The 22,300-nt window shown below is 41.8% G+C and overlaps 1 protein-coding gene across 4 annotated transcripts in view; it reads right to left on the reverse strand.

The window, feature by feature from the left end:
* The window catches only part of VAPB (VAMP associated protein B and C), a 56,626-nt gene that overhangs the window by 33,228 nt on the left and 1,098 nt on the right, over positions 1-22,300 (reverse strand). The gene's annotated exons all lie outside the window — the stretch shown is intronic.

The raw sequence follows: 22,300 nt of genomic DNA on the forward strand, positions 1-22,300 counted from the left end.
AGGAATGAAAAATGGGGCACAGCCACTCTGAAAGACCATTTAGCAGTTTCTTACAAAACTAAACATATTCTTACCATACAATCCAGCAATTACCCTCCTTGGTATTTACCCAAGTAAGTGGAAAACTTATATCCACACAAAAACCTGCACATGGATGTTTATAGCAGCTTTATTCATAACTGCCAAAATGCAGAAGCATTTTGTGAGTGGATAAAATAAACTGTGGTATATCCGGACACTGAAAAAGTGCTCAGTGCTAAAAAGAAATGAGCTATCAAAGCCATGAAAAGACACGGAGGAGCCTTAAATGCATATTCCTGAGTGAAAGCAGTCAGTATGAAAAGGTAGCATACTGTATGATTTTTACTCTATGACATTCTGGAAAAGGCAGAACTACAGAGACAATAAAAAGACAAGGTGTTGGCCAGGAGTGGTGGCTCACGCCTGTAATCTAGCACTTTGGGAGGCTGAGTGGGGGCGCGGATCACTTGAGGTCAGGAGTTTGAGAACAGCCTGGCCAATATGGTGAAACCCCATCTTTAACTACAAAAATTGGCTGGGTGTGGGGGCACACACCTGTAATCCCAGCGACTCAGGGGGCTGAGGCAGGAGAATAGTTTGAACTCAGGAGGTGAAGGTTGCAGTGAGCCAAGATCGTCCCACTGCCTGCCCTCCAGCCTGGGTGATGGAGCAAGACTCTGTCTCAAAAAATAAAAATAAGAAAATATAATAATGTGCTGATAGAACTTAAGGGAGGAAAGAACAGGAGGAGCATAGAGCATTTTTAGAACAGTGAAACTATTCTGATATTATAATGGTGGATACACGTCATTATACACTGTCAGAACCCACAGAATGTACAACACTAGAAATGAATACTAATGCAGACTACGGACTCTGGCTAACAATGACGTGTCAATGTAGGTTCACCAATGGTAACCAATGTACCACTCAGTGTAGGATGTTGCCAATGGAGGGGGCTATTATGCATGTGTGGGGTAGGAGCTACATGAGAACTCTGTGCATACTTTCTGCTCAGTTTTCATGTGAACCTAAAACTGTTCTAAACTATGCTTTTTTAAAAAAAAAGGAAGAGGAAAAAGTATTTGGTCTTTTATATTAATTCACTTTCGGTTGTATCCCCCTTAACATTTCTAACATTAAATATTATTGAGATTTTGAAAATCTGTATTTTGTGTGTGTGTATATATATGAATAAAGATTCTTTGTTGTGCAAAATGATTGCTCCTCTTCTAGAGTTCATGAAATTCTGGTTTCACAAATACATATCCTTCCTTTGTAATTTATCTTCTGATGTAGCTACAATACTTTGAAACTCAACCTATATGTTACTAAATAAGTTATATACCAATTTGATATATAATCTATCAGGTCTCAGCTTTCTAGATATAAGTTAGAGTTAATAGCTTCACAACAGTTTTTTTCACTCTGCATAAAAAAAGCTGTATTATTTTATACTCTTGAAAACACAAATTAGGTACAGCATCTCTCCTTTTCACAGCCTCTCCAAAAAACCAGTTACCATATTTCATTTCAGCTCTAAAAAGATTACCTTCTGGGAAGGTAATAATCTGTCTCCAGAAGCCTGTGACTTTTGATGGATTTTGTTAAGACAATAAAAGTGTGCTTGAGGTTTCAATACAGAAGACTGTATGTGGGAAAAATACACTAAAATGGAGGGACACAGACACTCTAAAGTAAAATCTGTTGGGTATCTTATTAACATCTTTAAATTTTGCCCTTTGACAGTCTATTTTCATTAAAAAGTATCCTATTGCTTTCTGCTGTCCATACCCATCTGCAGTGCACCAATCCCCACGTTATTTCTTTTCTTGTTTATGTAAATCAATCTTCCCCTTCTAGAATGGAAACTCCACCAACACAGACTTTTTCGTCCCTCTTGTTCATTACTGATCATCAGCACCTAGAACACTCGCAGGCACAGAACAGATGCTCAATAAATATATTTGCTGAATGAACAAATAGCCATGCCATGCTTCCATCTACTTCACACAATGACTGTATTCTTCCTCCATGCACCCACTGTATGCATATCCAGGCTCTGGGTGAATAAATACCGAGACGACTGCTGCTCCCGTTCCGGCATTACACCCTTTTCATCTTCTGCATAGGACATATTTTGTTTGTTCCTTTCCTGTTTCCACATGGAGTGGGGGGCGTGGCGGGGTGTCTATCCTATTCATCAGCAGATCCTCCGAACTAGAACAGTGCCACAAACACAGGAAAAATGTATGCTGCATGAATAGGAGACTTCCTCAGAGGTCACTGTACTCTGATTCTGCTGCATTTCCTGTAAACAGACACCTACTTCAAAACCTGGATCTGAAATCATTCTAAATCTGTGCTGCTTATATATAGGTCGAAGGTATTAAAAATGCTCACTGTGTCAATAATGCTTTCATCATAATTATTGTATGGTGATTTTTTTTTTAAAGTTGCCCCCTCCCTAAAAAATGAAAGACACCATACTAACAGATATTCAAAGAGAGTGAGCTCTTAAATAACCATGAACTCAAGAATAAGGACAGTGGAGAAGTTTGTTTAAAAATCTATTTTCTTGATTGAATTGTCAGCTCACACATTAAATCAATGCTTTAGAAACAAAAATAAAGCTTTAAAGCTTTGCAACCAATGTGTTTAAATGACAGGCATTATATTCCAATATTCCAGCAGAAAGCCTAATTGTATAGCTCTTATTTTGAAATAACCACATAAAAAGAACCCTACCCATAGACACATAACTTTCCTGAAGAACTCTTAGAATGCAAAGTGTTTTAAATTAATAAAGTATCCTCCTGGTATCCTCGGGAGCCAGTCAGCTACTGAGAAACATCACACCTGTTATTGCAGCAAGAAGAACTCTCACCGATGATGCCATCAAAGGCACACCAGAAGCCAGCTTGATTGAAACAGACTATACCAGCCTTGCAGGCTGCTTGCTCAATTCACTAGTTTCCTAGCTCTTTCAGAGCAGAAAGAAACAAAACCCAGGCCACCAACTCCACGGGTGGGAAAACTAAACCGGAAGGCATGCTATTGTAGTTTAATAATTCCTCAGATCAAACTCAGGAAAGCTACCTGAAAAAATATAAAGTTAGACAGTAAGGAACAGCCTGGAAAACTAAGATATTTACAGTTTATATAACAGATAAGTGACTAGAATTCAAAATATATAAAGAATTATCTTACAATAAAAATGCTAAAATTTCATGAAGGAATACTATACAACTCTTTAAAAGAATGAACTAGATCTGTATTTCAACAATTGATGGGTCTCAAAAACATGTTAAGTCATCCATACACCATGACACTACATTAAGTGATCTAGAAAAAAATGGAAATAGTTCACATTAAATTCCTCTGCAGAGTTAAAAAAAAAAAAGAAAAAAAACGGAGGGAGTATGAATCAGCAGATATGGAGTACAGACATGTCATAAATTATTAGTGAAGTTTTACTTATTAAAGAAAGATTTAAAACAAGTCTTCTAACAAATTATTAACATTTAGCTACTCCATATTGGGGTATTTATATTATCTGTATTTTTCTGTACTTAAAATTTTTTTCATATACAGAAAGCTACCTGTAGTTTATGTGAGATCCAAACAAGGTTCTTTTGAAATAATTTTCTACCTGTTCAGACTTGTAAAGTTGTTGAAAACTGACAAATCAACATTGATAGTCATGCTTGTATAATTTATAAAAATCAAGGTTATCACTTAAAACATGTTTAAAGTTGCAGTAGTCTCATTAATTCAAGACAAACACCCATGTCTACAATTCTGACAAAAGCTGCTGTATGAACTTCAAAGACTAAAGACCATCTAAAGATAAATACTGTCACTACTTTTCTTTAATGCACTAGATTTTTTTTATAATAGAAAAAATGGCTAAAAGGAGTACATAAGAGCTGAGGCTTCATACATTCTATCTATATCCAGCACTAAGATTATCATGCAGTGGAAGATTATTCACAGATTAATTTTGTATCAGTTCTAAAAGGATCTTAGACGATTTAATAAACTGAATTTTTCCAATGCACTCTTTATCCCATTGACTAGCGGACATCTAGTAATTATTCTCTACTTGAAAGACCAAAATTTCTGATCACAATGATCACAAAAATAAACAAAAAGATAAGCAATATTCTACTCCAAATAAAAATCTATCTAACTAGAAGAGTGGCAAAACATGATTCACATTTTACACAAAGCAGGATGAGTCAAGACAGACAATATGCTCAAGTTAGGGGTATGAGTGATAAAATAGCATGGGGTCCAGTTTCTCGTGGTTGTAGTTGTTTTAACAGTTCAAGTGCAAAAAGTCAGTATCAACAGAAGTAAAAACTTCCCCAAAGTGTTCCATCTTTAGTGGAGATGAGAGCATGTGAAAAAGCCTCCACACCAAAATCAACACACCCAATTCACACCAGATACAGAGAAGAAGGGAGAAGAACAAGCTGAGCATTCTGCACCTCGACGATCCAACTGGAATTTTCAATTTGTGAACAATGAGAAACTAGTAGAATGTGGTTTATCAGTTAGTGTGTAATCTGGTCTGGTTCCTTTTCAATAAAGAACCTAAGTGGCTATACCAGTGGTAAGAAATTATCAACCAGGTCAGCAGCTTCTTAAACTCAACAAGAGGCCAGAGGAAAGGCTGTGAGACTTGGATGAAAAATATTTTCTATTTTCCCCTTTCTCTGCCTTTGGAAATTATGCTCATTCTTCAAAGTTTTGCTCGAATGTCTTCTCTTTTGGAAAGGTTTACCAAATCTCTTTAGTCAGAAGAAATTATTCCTTACTGTTCTATGTCACAACAATAAGCTGACTGCCAAATTTCTATCTGCAGCCTGGCCCTCTCCCCTGAGCTCCAGACTCAACTACCTATTTAACATCTCTCGTTGCAAGTGTACTGAGCATCTCAAGTTTCTTATGTCCAAACAGCACTCTCGAGTCCCCACTCTCCTGCCTCAAACTCAATGCTTCTCATCTCAGTAAAGAAACCACCACTCACCCAACTGCTTAGGCCAAAAGCAGTCTCTCTTCCTCTACATTTAATCTACATTCCTCTATATTCTTCTACATTTAATATAGAAACCCTGTCTCTACTAAAGATACAAAAATTACTCAGGTGTGGTGGCACATGCCTATAGCCCCAGCTACTTGGGAGGCTGAGGCAGGAGAATTGCTTGAACCAGGATGGGGAGGTTACAGTGAGCCGAGTGAGACAGTATCAACGCACTCCAGCCAGGGCAACAGAGCCAGTCTCCTTCTCAAAAAAAAAAAAAAAAAAAAAAAAAAAAAGACTCCTGGCCAGGCATGATGGTTCACACCTGTAATCCTAGCATTTTGGGAGGCCTGAGCTCGGGAGTTCAGGAGTTCAAGACCAGCCTGGGCAACATGGTGAAATTCTGTCTACTAAAAATTAAAAAATTAGCCGGACATGGTGGTGCGTGCCTGTAATCCCAGCTACTCAGGAGGCTGAGGGAAGAGAATTGCTTGAACTCGGGAGACGGAGGTTGCAGTGAACCGAGATCGTACCACTGCACTCTAGCCTGGGCGACAGAGTGAGACTCCATCTCAAAAAAAAAAAAAAAAAAAGAAAGAAAGAAAGAAAAAAGAAGAAATAAAACTAGCTCTAAGATGGAAGTGGGTATGATGAAGAAACTCCCTGCACCATCACAATAACTGAAATGGGGATAGCCAAGGGCTCCTTCATCTGGAGACTGTCTCCAAAAAAAAAAAACTCCTACTCAGAATCCTCTGTGGCTTCCTATCTCACAACAAAATCCAAAGTCCCTCTTGTGGCCTGCCTAGCAGTAAGGCTCCTGCCCTCTTCTTTGAGCTCACCTCCTAGCAGGCCCCTCCATCACTCTAGTGCAGGCATAATGACCTTGCTGCTCCTTGAACACACCAAGCTCATCACCACTTCGCACTTGCCCTTCCATCAGTCTGTAATGCTCTTCCCAAATGTCTCCATAGTTCACACACACATTTTATACAGGTCTCAGTTCAAATATCACCTTCTCAGGTAAGTGACCTTCCCTAATTACCCTACTTAAATGATCTTCCCTCATCACCCTATTTAAAATTGCACACATTCCCAAATCCCTTTATCCTGCATTGTTTTTAGTTGTTTTTTTCCCATTTATCACCTACTACCTGACACCACATCATATATATTTTCTGTTTTTATTTAATGTACATCTTCCCCGCTATAATTAGATGAGCTCCATAAGGTAAAAGTTTTCTCATCTTGGCCTCTCAACAATGCTTGGCACGCTACAGGTACTCAGTAAGTAACCAATGAAGAGAATGGTTCAGGTGCTGTGCTAGGCTCTCAAGCTGGAGAGAGAAACAGGGCATTGCAGCTCCCACCCAGAACACACAGAACAATCTTGGGGCCCATCCAGAATTAATGAATCAGAATTTCCAGGACTGAGACTCCATAATGATTTTTTCTTTTTAAAAAATTATCAAATGTGACCTTAGCTCATATTTAACAGTGCCAATCTATTCTAAGTACTTTACATGTGTTAATTTGTATCCTCCTAACACACCCCAGAGGGAGGAATTTGAGGCACAGACAGGTTAAATGCATCACTGAAGGACACATGACTCTCAGATGGCAGATCTAGGGTTCACTCTCTTAACTCCTGGGCAGTATACTACCTCTAACTGCATCGAATACTGTATGAAAGGTAATCTATAAAGCATCCTATCAAAAGGGGAGAGTGAGGAGTACTGGGAACTGATCACTGAGGCAAGCCCTGGAGTCTGAGAAGCAGATAACACAAAGCACACTTTGAGCTGCAGGGAACTTGGGTAAACGTACAGTGTGATAAAGCTGTAAGGGACTTCTGGGGGCATCACATGGCTGAAGAGGAAAGGGTACGAGAGGGGTGAAAGAAGCTGAGGCTGGAGAGACGCAGCGTGGCCTGACTCTGAAGAGCTTTGCTGCTGGCCTAAGAATTTGGAGCACGAACCTATCCGTAAGATCTAGAGAGCCAATGAATGTTTTTAAACCAAGAAATGATATCAAATTTCAATTTTTAGAAAAATATCTCTGGAAACTGTATAAAGGATAGTCCGAAGGGTAAGAGAAGCAGGTAGACAAATTAAGAGACAGAAAGTTGAGACATAGTGCTACTACAATAGTCTGGAAGGGAAAGGACCTATACTCAGGATACGACAGCAGAATACAAAGAAGCAAAAGGGCATAGGAGATGTTGCTGATTTAAACAGACTGAGTAGATGTGAAAGGTTATGGAAAAGGGGGAGCAAAAGACAAGTTTAGGATTTCCAGTTTGCCAACTTGGTGCAAGGGCCACTCCCAAGAGCCAGAAGCCACAGTCAGTACCGATGAGAGGGTAAACTGTAAATACAGTGTGGAACATGCTGAGTTTGAGGTGTTCTCATGACAACCAGATAGACACGGATGTCCAGTAGGCTGACAGATCAAAAGATCTGCTTGGAGATACAGATTTGGAAGTTTTCTGTGCAGAAGTGGAAGATGAAGTCATTATTAATGAGGCAACATACAGAAAATTGTTAAATTGAGAAGACTGAAGCCAGAACCTGAGAAACCTCAACACCCGGTAAAAGAGATGATAAAGAAGTTCATCGGAAAAGTCAAAGACAAGTATCACAGAGAGAAACCTGGGGAACTAAGAAGAGTTTGAGTGGAGGGGTGGGATCTGATGAAAGAAGGATGAAGATATCAGAAACTGAGATTCACAGCTTCCCCAAAACTAGCTGTGATAGAAGACTGGGCATTTGCTTAAGTGGGGAAGATCTAGAAAACAAGATTTCTTTTTAGGAAGGGGCAACTGAAGAATGTTTGTAGGCACAAGGAAGGAATCAAGTACAAGAGAAATTTGAGACAGCAGTAATAGGCTGACTAACGATGCAAAATACTGTTAAGTGTTGGGAAAGGAATGGGGTGAAAGAACACACACCTAAGAGGTAGTCCTGACTCTGAAATAGAAGAGGAGGATAAATAAAAACCTAAGTTTCTACATGAGAGAAAAGTAACCAGCATTTAGTAGAAAATGTTCAAATATTTTCTGAGCAAAATGCACTGTGTCTACATCAATCGGCTGTACATAATGGGCCCTGCCGAAAGGCTTCATTACTCCTCACCACTGAAAGTCTTCTCTTTTTCCCCCCTCTCCTTTCTCAGCTTTGTTTTTGTTTTTGAGACAGAGTCTTGCTCTGTCACCCAGGCTGGAGTGCAGTGGCATAATCTTGACTCACTGCAGCTTCCACCTCCCGGGTTCAATTGAGCCTCATGCCTCAGCCTCCCAAGTAGCTGGGATTACAGGCATGCACCACCACACCAGCTTAATTTCTGTATTTTTAGTAGAGACAGGGTTTTGCCATATTGTCCAGGCTCATCTCAAACTCCTGGCCTCAAGTGATTCACCCCCCTCGGCGTCCCAAAATCCTTGGATTACAGGCGTGAGGCCATTGCACCTGGCCTCTCCTTTCCCAGCTTCCTTCTAAACACCAACCCTTCCTCGCCTATGCCTTAGACCCAGAGACCATTAACTCCCCGAGAAACTGCCATGCACCATGCACTGTGCTAGGCACTGGGATCTGGGGAGAAGAGACACAATCTAAAAAGAAAAAGAAAAAGAAGGGGCTTGCTGACTAACAGGGGAAAGGTGTCATGTATCACATAGCCAATGACAACACGCTGGGACACGTGGGAGCCAGGGGAACAGGTACAATGTGAGTGAAGAATGTCAGGAAAGTGACCTTGAAGAAGTGAAGCCCGTGCTGAGCCTCAAAGGTAAGCAGGGGAAAGCAGTGAAACCAACAAGAGAAAAAGGAATCAACTAATTTTTAGTGGTGGAAACAGCTAAAAGCTGTTACTTTATGACTACATACAGGGTAAGTCATGATACAGAGTATGCCAAAGCCCCATGGCCAAGGAGAACTAAAAGGCTGGAACACAAGCATGACGAAAGATGATGCTGGAAAGATGGGGAGGGCAATGTGGAGGGAGTGCAACAAGTATAAATAATTTTCCAGGTTTTGTTAAAGAATTTAAACGTTATTTTTGGCAACAGGAAGACATTTAATGATTGTAAGCAAGCAAGAGATATGCTCAGATTTGCATCTTTGAAAACCACATCAGGGTGGAAAGAAAGAGAAGACTTAGACAAGAAGACAGGTTAAGAGGCTATTACAGTTGCGGGAGAAAATGGGACAACCATAGAGGGAATGGGGAAGGAGGGACAGAATTGAGTCATAGACTCTCTGAGTTGGTCAAATGCATGAATGTAGGTACCATTCAATGAGACAGTAAGAAGGGGGAGGTTTGGAGGAAAAAAAGAAAAGATGGTATAGAGTTCAGCTTGGGTCATGCTGCATTTAAAGTACTGCAGTCTTTTATATGGGCTTGAGTCAGGCCTGGGTTCATACATAAGTGACGTTAGAAGCTAAGGGTACTGGTAAAAGTTCCACAAGGGGGAAAAGGGAAGACACGGAGAGAGCAAATCTGAGAGAAACAGGGAAAGGAGAAGAGGGGGAGGTGGTGAACCTGTAACCTACCAACCAGACTGCATGATGAGTAGGCAAAATTGGCCACATGGGCAGAAGAAAAGCAGAGAGAGCAATTAGGGAGGTCAAGAGAAGTGTGTCAATGAGCAGGATGACAACAGGCGTCAAATGGTAGGGAGAGCACACATATGGTGAAGACTGAACATGCAATGGGAGATGTAGTGATGAAGCAATGACTGAGCTCCCGGGCAGTGACTAGAAATGAAGAACAGAAAGAAAAAAGACAGGGAACTATGCTTTCCAGAAGCTTACCATGATAAGAAGGAAAGTGAAAGGAATAGCTAGACAGTGCAAAAAGGACTGACAACACAGTTTTTCTTCTTTAAAGGTGGAAGGGACAATACTCAGATGTTTAATGAAAATGACTAAAGGCCAAACACTATTCTCAAGGAGTGCTAGGTATGTAAAGAAAGAAAAAGAAACAATCTTGCTTTGAAAGAGAAAGGCAACAAAAGCATTCATTTTAAAAACAATAATAAATAAAAAGACCCAAAAGAGCCGACCAAGTGTTCTCTGGATTTCTCTAGATGACTGCTCATGTTTCTTCCACCTTTTCTCTGAGCTAGGTTAGAGGTGAACTATGCACTAAGATGGGATCCTCCTGCCCGCAAATTACATGAAAAGTTTTGATTGTGTGCATCTGCACATTCTCTCAAGAGTAAGCCATGGCTCTCCTTCATCCAATTAGTAAAGCACTGCCTGACTTTACAAAGGTCAGAAGCACAAATTTAGATTTTCAGAGGAGTCCATCAGGATATATTTATATGCCAACAAATCAATTCAACCAACAGATTGAGAATTCAAATAAGCCTCCCCAGGGACAAACCTCTGGTTTTTCAGCAAATTTCTCTTTTTATTCTTATGTCTGCGTCTATTTCAAATGCTCATAGCAAACACTGAAAAGATGACCAAGTCCAGGGTTGTACCCTTCTTTGGGGTACTAGGAAAAGAAAACAACAATAAGAAGAGAATGTAGTCTATTAGTCACTACTCAGAAATACCAAAACAAAAAACTATAGGAGCTTACATTCTAGCAGCAAAAGCCAAGCAATAAGTAAATGAAGCACATAAAGAATAAAACAAAACATCAAAGTGACACATAATTCGTACAATAAGAGGTGATATAGAAAAAACTGGATCAGAGTCCAAGAATACTCAGGAAAGGTTAATATTAGTAGTGAGCTTTCAAACAGAACAAGAGGTTTCACTAATTAAATATTCAGGAGCCCATGGGAACAAAGTACTGGTAGGTGCTGTGGGAAACACAAGCTGGTTCCTGTCCTCAAGGGGCTTTCCATCTCTCTTCTTCAGCTAAAATAAACTTAAGTTCTCAAGCTTAGAGCTGGAAGGACCACCTAGAGGTACTGAGTTGAAGCCTCCTCACATCACAGAGGAGGAAACCAAAGCTAAGCAGGTTAGTCCAAGTGCCTCTAGGTGACAGCAAGGCTTAGGAACCACAGACTCCCTTTGTAATGCAAAGCACACAGACTTGGAAGGCTGGAAGACCTGGGTACAAATTCACACTCTGCAAAGGCCTCTCGTCTCTAAAACAGAGATGGTCATAACATTGACTTCTCGAGTACGTACCACTCCATTTCTTCCCTTTTTCTACTATATTGTAAACGCTGAGTGATGGAACTAAAAGACTAAAATAGTACCCAGTTAACCCAGAAATGCATAGTTTGCACGACAGGTATTGAGGACATGAAAGACTCGGAGTAGAGAGTGGGGTGGTGGAAGGGAAGGTACAGTTGATAGCATTAGCACAGAATTTTTGACACTAATAAACAGCTCACAATAAGAAGTGACAGAAGTTCTTAGGGGGAAACACAGAATTTGTTAAAGGATTTTTTTTTTTTTTTTTTTTTTGAGACAGGGTCTCACTCTTAGCCCAGGCTGGAGTGCAGAGGCACAGTCTCAGCTAGCTGCAACCTTTGCCTTCCTTGGTTCAAGCGATTCCCACCTCTCAGCCTCCTGAGTGGCTGGGATTACAGGCATACACCACCAAGCCTGGTTAATTTTTGCATTTTTAGTAGAGAGGGGTTTCACTATGTTGACCAGGCTGGAGTCAAACTCCTGAGCTGAAGCAATGCACTCACCCCAGCCTCCCAAAACTGGGATTACAGGCATGAGCCACCGCGGCTGGCAAAAGATTAAAAGTCAGTCACAGTCATTCTAATGTCCCAGAGCAACTGCACTTTACGTAAGAGGTGCCAACGAGACAATTATTAGACTACAATTACAATAAGGCACTTTTTCTTTCTTTTTCTCTTTTTTTTTTTTGAGACAGAGTTTTGCTCTTGTTTCCCAGGCTGGAGTGCAATGGCACAATCTCAGCTCACTGCAACCTCCACCTCCCCAGCTGAAGTGATTCTCCTGCCTCAGCTTCCCAAGTACGTAGCATTACAGGCATTACAGGCATGCACCAACAAGCCCGGCTAACTTTTGTATTTTTAGTAGAGATGGGATTTCACTATGTTGGTCACACTGGTCTGGAACTCCTGACCTCAGGTGATCCACCCACCTCAGCCTCCCAAACTGCTGGGATTACAGGTGTGAGCCACTGCGCCCGGCCTTTTCCTTTATTTTTCTATCCCATTTCTCTTTCAAGCCTCTTTCTCTAGGCTCACTCCTCATCTTCCTAACAACATAATAAATAAGAAAGCCAAGGGCAGTCACACCTCCACTTATCTTTTAAGGGAAGAAACACAGCCAGCATAATGACCAAAAAGAAAAAAGAAAAAAAACATAGCCTTGCAATCAGATAGATCTTGATTCAAATCCCAACTCCAACCCTCAGTCAGGTTCATAACTTGGGTTAATAACTTCAGGATCATAACTGTACCCACTTCCTAGGCTTGCATTAAGAATTAAATAAATGAACGTTTAGAAAAATGGCAAGCACACAGTATAAGCTCACCAAGTCACATATCTCAAATGCCATCTTCCCTGTGAGATCGAACACCCAAAGCAGAATTAACACAGCTTTTTCTAAGCTTTTAATAGGGGCAGGCCATAAATATCTTGTCCCCATTTTCCCTCCTTGTCTCCCAATACCTAGAGGCTGGAAACTTTAAGGGCTAAGCCTTCCTCCCAGGTCTCCAATGCAACCTAGTGCCTGGCCCACAGGAAGCTTTCAGTATGTGGTAACTGAACCAAATCTCAGAGTCACGTTCAATTCCCCCAGAAGGAGCCATCTGTCTATAAAGAAAACCTCAAAGGATCTGCAAAGGGCAGAAACCCAAAATAGCTCTAATTTGGACAATCATCTATTATGTACAGACAATCCCTGATTGGTTTGGCTTGCAATTTTTTTTTTATTTTTATTTATTTATTTTTTTTTTTTTTTTGAGACGGAGTCTCGCTCTGTCGCCCAGGCTGGAGTGCAGTGGCGCAATCTCGGCTCACTGCAAGCTCCACCTCCCGGGTTCACGCCATTCTCCTGCCTCAGCCTCCGAGTAGCTGGGACTACAGGCGCCCGCCACCACGCCCGGCTAGTTTTTTGTATTTTTAGTAGAGACGGGGTTTCACCATGTTAGCCAGGATGGTCTCGATCTCCTGACCTCGTGATCCACCCGCCTCGGCCTCCCAAAGTGCTGGGATTACAGGCTTGAGCCACCGCGCCCGGCCTTTTTTTTTATTTTTATTTTTTATTTTTTAGACAGATTCTCACTCTGTCGCCCAGGCTGGAGTGCAGAGGCGCAATCTGGGATCACTGCAAGCTCCGCCTCCCGGGTTTACGCCATTCTCCTGCCTCAGCCTCCCAAGTAGCTGGGACTACAGGTGCCCGCCACCACGCCCAGCTAATTTTTTGTATTTTTAATAGAGACAGGGTTTCACCGTGTTAGTCAGGATAGTCTGGATCTCCTGATCTCGTGATCCACCCGCCTCGGCCTCCCAAAGTGCTGGGATTACAGGCCTGAGCCACCATGCCCGGCCTGCAATTTTCAATTTTACAGTGATGTGAAGCCATCACAATTTTGACATATTTTGAATTTTGATCTCTTCCCAGGCTAGTAATATGCAGTACATGAGATATTCAATATTTTATCATACAATAGGCTTTGTGCTAGATGACTTTGTCCAACTGGAGGCTAACTTAAGGGTTCTGAGTATGTTCAAGGTAGACAAGGCTATGATGTTGGGTAGGCTAAGCTGTATTAAACATGTTTGCAACTTATAATATTTTCAACTGATAATAGGTTTATGAGGACGGAACTCCGCTGTAAGGTGAGGAGCATCTGTACGAGATCATTACATCCATGCATGTCTCTAAATCCTTTCTGATCCAATTCATATGCCTGGCATATCATCGTCTTGTGAAATGATGACTTCCCAAAGTGTACCTCATATAAAGTAAAACAGCACTTTCTAATCACCTTAAGTTTACCTCTTTGAATAGTTGAGAGAAGTCTCTATTTATTAACTCGCCCTTATTTGTTTCTCTGTCCAAGACAATGGCTGGTCAGGAAAATGCAGAACTAAAGGCTTTGTAGCACCACTTACAAAGTTTAAGGTGGCACTGCTAAAGATCATTTATTTTAGACATTCCTATCTTAATAAGTGCCCTTTACAACTTCTTGAATTCCCACTCTACAAACCTGCAAGCCTATGAAATCCCTACCACACACAAGCTTTGCCCTGCCTTCCAAAGACTGGATAGCAGGACAAATTACTCACAAGGTAATGCTTTTAATTTTTTTTTTTTTTTTTTTTGAGACAGAGTTTTGCTCTTGTTGCCCAGGTTGGAGTGCAATGGCATGATCTCGGCTCACGGCAACCTCTGCCTCCCAGGTTCAAGCGATTCTCTCCTGCCTCAGCCTCCAAAGTAGCTGGGATTACAGGCATGCGCTACCACGCCCGGCTAATTTTGTATTTTTAGTAGAGACGGGGTTTCTCTATGTTGGTCAGGCTGGTCTCGAACTCCCAACCTCAGGTGATCTGCCTGCCTCGGCCTCCCAAAGTGCTGGGATTACAGGCGTGAGCCACCATGCCTGGCCTAATGCTTTCTAAATATATAGAATCATGAAACCATCAGAATCTGATATAAAAGTGAATATTCACAAGGTAAATCAAAGCATTCTTTGGACTCATCTGTCTGAACTTTTTAAAAAGTAGGTCAAGAAATCCCTCCTAAAAAATTCACAGAGAATAACTCTTAATTGATGTTCTCAAGAAATTGTCCAGACAGCTATTAATACTTCATTAATGGTTTTAAATTATCTGCCTCCCTCTCTCAAGAACAAACCCCTTTATGAGTTAACTCTAATGAGCTGATAGTGGTATAAGGGAAAGTACAAGGCTTTGCCTGTGCCACCATTCACTAGTGCAGACTCATCCAGCGGAAAGTTACCTAGCCACTGACTAAGTCATCTCATAGGACTGTTACACAGATTAAACAGTAACATAAATATGGCAAAGCACCTCTTACCACAGTTCCTAAACTGTGTGGCCTATCTTCAGGAATTAAAGCATTTATCCTCTAGAAATGTTTGTTCTTTCTTTATCTTTCTTTACCTTCACGTTGCAAAATGTATGTCAGCCACTGCTTTTAACTCCAGACCCAACCCAACGGGGTGTTGGCGGGCACATATCACCACTGACAAATATGACCACTCCGAAATCCTTAGGTTCCATTTTCAATTCCCCTCCATTCTCTAGCCTTTCAAGACAACTCAAGGAACTTAGAGCTCTAAACCACATCACAAGGAAGTAATTCAAATCTAGGTAAATGGTCTAGGGGTACATCCCACTGTCTTAAAGTACAAGCCAAAAGATGAAAAACACTGCAGTCTCAATCTACCCCCAAAACATTTATTGCCCTAGTCTCCACTTCCCAGATGGGCAAAGGCTAAAGGAGCCTATTGAAATGCCAACAGTGTAGTAATTGAAACACATTACAGGTATCAGCGAATGTGCCCCACCACAACACGAGGTAGGCATGCACACACACACCCCAAAAGCCTGAAGACATCACTTGACACAGGTGAAAATACTAACGTGCTAACCAAAGGTCAATATTAGCCCTTCTGAAAGGATGAAGGAAAACTCCAAGAAAGCATTTCTATAGATTTACAGTACTATGCAATTAATAAAAATTGTTATTAAAAGAAGGTATTCCAAGGTTTTCTCATGGGACCATGCCATTTTCTCAACTGCTTCCCAACCCCTAAGACCGCATGCTAGGGGATAAAAACCCTAAAGTACCATAAGACATTGCAGACATCAACAGCTTCTGTTAAAAGGATGCACTTACCATTTTGAAAAATATTCTAGAGATATTATTTTACCACATTCGGTTATTTTGTTTCTTAAATAATCCTCAAGTGACTGTCAAGTTTAGTAACTTTGTTTCCATAACAAAGCTCTTTAAACAACTCTTCCTTGTGTAAAGCCAGCTGCCCAGGTCTGTCAGGTAAGAACTTCAAAGAATGCACATACCCACTGAGCAAGGCCAAAGCAATCCTGGATATCCTATGCTTGGTAACAGCCTGAAAGGGGCCTAAAATGATAGGAAAAAAAAAACAAGGATGCCAGTCTGGAAACCATAATGCAACTTTGTTTTTAACACAATCCTCAGTGCAAAATAACTGCAAAAGGCTTTTGTTCTATTTTATTAAAGACATTCTATGGCAACCTTGTCTTGACTAATAGAACTCAGTACTCTGTGTGTTCATCTTTCTTGTCATCCATTGAAAGCTAAGCCCATTTGTCCCAAATCATGGTCATCCTTTAGACAGAAAATTTTTCAAAAAAGCAGGAATATATAAGACACTCTTGGCCTGGTGCAGTGGCTCACATCTGTAATCTCAGCACTTTGGGAGGCCGAGGTGGGCGGATCACGAGGTAAAGAGATTGAGACCATCTGGCCAACATGGTGAAACCCCATCCCTACTAAAAATACTAAAATTAGCTAGGCATGGTGGCACGTGCCTGTGGTCCCAGCGACTCAGGAGGCTGAGGCAGGAGAATCGCTTGAACCCGGGAGGCAGAGGTTGCAGTGAGCCGAGATTGTGCCATTGCACTCCAGCCTGGCAACAGAGCAAGACGCCATCTCAAAAAAAAAAAAAAGACACTTTTGGAAATAATTCTTTATGTAAATATTCAAGTTTCGGTTCTAAAAATCAAGCCTAGGAGCAGTATTTGAGTGTTAACCAATATAATATACTCCCTTGACTCCTCCCCTAATTTTCAACTACTTAGCAATAATAACACAGGGTCAACGTTCTCAGTATTTTGCCTTCAGTATTTGAAGGAAACATACGTACAATTTAATAAATAACAGACAGTGTTAATGTTTAAGACTTCAGCTCTTTAATAAGCATCAATTCAGACTATTTTAGTACATCCACACTTGGATGAAAAGCTCCCAGGTAATTATGAAGATAACTGTGATTTATGTCACAACCACTCACATTCAGGAAACATCATTGCTTTACAAATATAAGCACATGGTCAAGAACTATACATTTTTCCCCCTAAGGAGTTAACTGTCAAGAAAAGGGAGTGAATAGGTGGATAAAAGTAAGCTAACTTCCAGTCCACATTGTTCTCCCAGGAACAAGATTTCAGAAGTAAATGGTACTATCTATGAAGATTTAAGTTTGACTCAAGTTAAATTTAATGCCACTTTTGTTAAGCAAGCTACTTAATAATTAAATAAACGAAGATAATCTATTCAGGATGGATCTAAACTACTACCATGAAGAATCTTCAGCACATGGGTGACATTTTGTTGTGCTGTAAAACACAGCCTGCTCTGTGTGATCAGGAAATGTTAAGAAAATCAGTGCTGTGCTAAAGTTAAAGAATTAATGTTGTACTTGGCATATGAAAGATAATTACTGCACTGAATGAACTGTAGATCCAAAGGGTTTTCGATTTTGTAACTTCCTAAACCGGGCGCGGTGGCTCAAGCCTGTAATCCCAGCACTTTGGGAGGCCAAGGCGGGTGGATCACAAGGTCAGGAGATCGAGACTATCCTGGCTAACATGGTGAAACCCCGTCTCTACTAAAAATACAAAAAACTAGCCGGGCGTGGTGGCAGGCGCCTGTAGTCTCAGCTACTTGGGAGGCTGAGGCAGGAGAATGGCGTGAACCCGGGAGGCGGAGCTTGCAGTGAGCCGAGATCACGCCACTGCACTCCAGCCTGGGAGACACAGCGAGACTCCGTCTCAAAAAAAAAAAAAAAAAAAAAAAAAAAAAAATCTTAAATTACACATCAACTTGAAGGGCTGAACTAAAGAGTCTAAGCCAGCTTTTCCTATACAAAAAACAAAACAAAACAAAACAGCATCTTTAAACTATCATTCAGTGTCCAAGTTTCTATTTTCTCCGAAAAGTGGTACTCAACTACACCGATTCATTGGTGCCCTCCCATCTGATATCCCTAACGGCAGGACTATCTAAGACTTCTTGAAGGCCATTGGTTCAGTCAAGGAGTAAAGCAAAAGTAAATGCGTCCAGTTATGTTTAAATGTTAACCGGCCGGGTGCAGTGGCTCACAACTGTCATCCCAGCACTTTTGGAGGCCAAGGCGGGCAGATCACCTGAGGCCGGGAGTTCGAGACCAGCCTGACCAACACAGAGAAACCCTGTCTCTACTAAAAGTACAAAATTAGCCGGGCGTGGTGGTGCGTGCCTGTAATCCCAGCTACTCATGAGGCTGAGGCAGAAGTGCTTGAACCCAGGAGGCGGAGGTTGCGGTGAGCCAATATCATCACACCATTGCGCTCCAGCTTGAGCAACAAGAGCAAAACTCTGTCTCAAAAAAAAAAAAAAACCTTAACCTAGTGAGTATGGATGTTCAACAGACCACTTCCATGCGACAATATCATTGCTAGGGGAACGGGCTAGGGTATAAAGAATGATCTAGAGTCTTGAACTATGACCAAAAAATATATAAGACATACTATTTACCACAGACGGACTCTCATGGAAGGGGAGGGAGAAGAGAATGACAGAAGAGCGCTACATAATGCCTTGAAAGTGACTCATTTGGAAAGCTCTCTTTAAGCTGGACAACAAGTGGGATCTCAGAGTGAGGAGATGGCAAGGAAACATTTAGGCCTTGGAAGAACTGAGATCAACAGAAAGAGTGACAATTTAAAAAAAACTCCTATGACTTAGTGAAAAAAACAAAAAGAAATATAAAAGAAAACACACACACAGGCTGGGTGCAGTGGCTCATGCCTGTAATCCCAGCACTTTGGGAGGCCGAGGCGGAAGGACTGCTTGAGGCCAGGAATTCAAGACCAGCCTGGGCAACATGGCAAGACTCTACCTTTATAAAAAAATCCAAAAATTAGGCCGGGCGCGGTGGTTCAAGCCTGTAATCCCAGCACTTTGGGAGGCCGAGACGGGCGGATCACGAGGTCAGGAGATCGAGACCATCCTGGCTAACCCGGTAAAACCCCGTCTCTACTAAAAAATAGAAAAAAAACTAGCCAGGCGAGGTGGCGGGCGCCTGTAGTCTCAGCTACTTGGGAGGCTGAGGCAGGAGAATGGCGTAAACCCGGGAGGCGGAGCTTGTAGTGAGCTGAGATCCGGCCACTGCACTCCAGCCTGGGCGACAGAGCAAGACTCCGTCTCAAAAAAAAAAAAAAAAAAATCCAAAAATTAGCCAGGAATGGTGGCATCTGTAGTCCTAGCTACTAGGGAGGCTGAAGCAGGAGGATCTCTTGAGCCCAGGAGTTTGAGGCTACAGTGAGCTATGATGGCACCACTGCCCCCCAGCCTGGGTGACAGAGCAAGACCCTGCCAAAAAACAAAAACATTTACTTTTACTCTCTCAGAAAGATACCCCTAGTCTGAAGGAGCTTAATGTTCACTTACTAAAAATATCTCATGAAAATCAACCTTAAGTCTAGGCAAATCCTCCTGTGTCATGCTTCTTTCAGGAAGCCACCAGGCTTTGTCCTTTCCATATTTATGATGCAGCACAGTACTTCCTATAAAACTGCATAAGGTCATATAAATTTGCGTTTTTTCTTCTGTAACATCCTTAAATTTAATATACCACACAAAATTCCCAAGATTAAAGAGTCTGACAATATACAATCCCATATGATCAACTTAGGTTGCATTTAAAAGATAATTTTTCCTTTGAATGGGCATTTTAGTTATTACCTTCTTAAGTAGTTAGCTCAGAGGTTCATCTAGGTGAACCACCAGAAATCAGAGTCATCACCCTGAGTAACCTGGAAGAAACCAGTTAAATGTGCCAGTTTTCATCCTGAAATGAATTATCTCTAAGTAAGTCAGGGTATTGAGTCTCTATTAATTGTACTGTCTTAGCATTCAGTTTAAAACAAACAACACAACTCATGACGTCGTTTAAGAACACACACAGATGTCTCTTCTAAAGTTATAAGCCAGAGGCCTTCAACAATTTGGTACCATCTCTCTTGGACCACTTCCCCAGCAAAAATATCCAGTGACTTTGGCATTATTACTTTGGCCAATCCAGGGCCAGAATGATCCCTCTTCTCTGCCACACCTTTCAGGTACAGAAGTGATGAAACCACTTAAGTGGTTAAGTGGTTGTCTAATCTCTGTATAGTACTATGCACTTACAAAGCCGCTAACAGCCATGTCATTCCTTTTAAACACTTTCTACAAGAGGCAAGGTGGACATGAGCATCATCCCCATTGACCAAAGAATGACCCCAGGCTTTGAGGAGTGAAGTGGCCTAAGGTCACACATCTTTCAGTAAAACAACTGAACAAAATCTTGAATTTTCTCAAATGAGTGCCTCTTTCCATAACATCCTATTAGACAACAGAGTTTGTACTGGGATTTGGGGGTTTTCAGAAAGTTAATGCAAGGAAGGACTGCTCAAGGAGAAGCAACACAATTTTAACTTGGACACTGGCTGCATCTATGCATAAAGGGACTGAGGTCTGACTCTTGTCTACTCTTGTCTGCCATCTTGCCGGGCAACCACAACAAATTTTCTTTGTTGCTGTCATTCACAACTACTAGTGGTGGCTAGGCACAGTGGCTCACGCCTGTAATCCCACCACTTTGAGAGGTCAAGGAGGGCAGATCACTTGAGGTCTGGAGTTTGACACCAAACTGGCCAACATGGTGAAACCCCGTCTCTACTGAAAATACATTTTTAGCCAGGCGTAGAGGCACACGCCTGTATATAATCCCAGCTACTCAAGAGGCTGAGGCAGGAGAATCGCTTGAACTTGGGAGCCGGGGGTTGCAGTGAGACAGCGCGTCTCTGCACTCTAGCCTGGGTGACAGAGTAAGACCTGCATCTCAAAAAAAAAAAAGAAAAAAAAGAACTACTGGGCATCCCAAAGGAGCCCAGTCATCTCAGTGTTTGTGCCTCTGTGCATGCAATTTCCTCTGTCTGAAATGTTCTCACCCTTTCCTTCTTTGAGCCTTCTTCTACTCAACCTTTATAACTGAGCTCAAATGACACCTCCTTCAGGAGCTGACCTCCTCAATGCTCCTGGGGCACTCTGAACTACCCTACATCATTGTCCTGTCCTGGCTGTTGTTCTCATCTGTCCCCTTCCCTAAAGTACTGGGAGGAGGTTGAGGGAAAATGGGAGAGTACAGCTGATATGACTTGGCTTCTCCGGGTATCTGACACACAGATCAGGTACTCAGTAAATGTTTGTGGACTAACCGAATGAACCCACCAATTCTCAGGAGAAGCCAAGCCAGGCCTCCCAGACAGAAAAAGAACTTCAGACAACTCAAGTGGAAACCATGGCTCACCACTTTAGCCACCTGGCCTCCTTTTCCAATCTGGCGTTCCCAGAAAGCCATGAGCGCATCATGAAACCTCAAGTACTATCCTGGAATTTCGATCCCCGGTAGGTTTGGTGGGGTTTTTTTGTTTTTTTCATTTTAATTGGAAAGCCTTTGGTTCTCTGTAAATTCAGAGTTATTTCACATTGTTAACTTGGAAGGCAAAGTGACAGCCACCGTTCTGGAGTATTTCCCAGCGATCAGACAGCATAACGGTTAACAGCGTGAACTCTGAAGTCTGGGTTCAAATGTACCACTTGCCAACTGGGTAACTTTGCATAAGTTACCCTACACTACTTCCCAATAGGACATATAAACTGGAGAACCTCTGGCCATTCATTAATAACAGCTGAAAATCTACTGTGAGCCCGCTGCTAGCGATATAGTGGAGACCTGACCTTCCAATCTACAGTACACTTCCATGGAGTCAAACTGTTCCATTTCCTACACAGCACTTAGCACTATCTGCAAAGATCACGTGTGCTGGTTTGCCTGTCCTCGTCGGAAGGTAAGCTCTATGAGAACAGAGGCCTTGTCTGTCTTGTTCATCCATCACCTCCCCAGTGCCTTCCACGTATCTGTAACGATGTTGTGTGCTGGTTTGTCTGTCCTCGTCGGAAGCTAAGCTCTCTGAGAGCAGAGGCCTTGTCTGTCTTGTTCATCCATCACCTCCCTAGTGCCTTCCACATCACTGGATACAAGCAAAAAGAAGGAATGAGCATGTCAGACCTTTTACCTCGTGGCCCTGGTGAAGGTAGGAAAAAAAAAAAAAAAAGAACAACATAGAAAACATAAAGGCACAAATTACAGAGATAATAGTGTCTGGGAGAAACCAGGGTCATGGTTTCCCACCACCGCAGGTGTTGCTCCAGGCAGCTCTGCGGAGCAAAAGGATCCCAGCACCTTGGCAGCCTCCCTCA

The sequence above is a fragment of the Macaca thibetana genome, chromosome 10 (genome assembly GCF_024542745.1).
Source record: "Macaca thibetana thibetana isolate TM-01 chromosome 10, ASM2454274v1, whole genome shotgun sequence".
In the NCBI taxonomy this organism is placed as follows: domain Eukaryota; kingdom Metazoa; phylum Chordata; class Mammalia; order Primates; family Cercopithecidae; genus Macaca; species Macaca thibetana.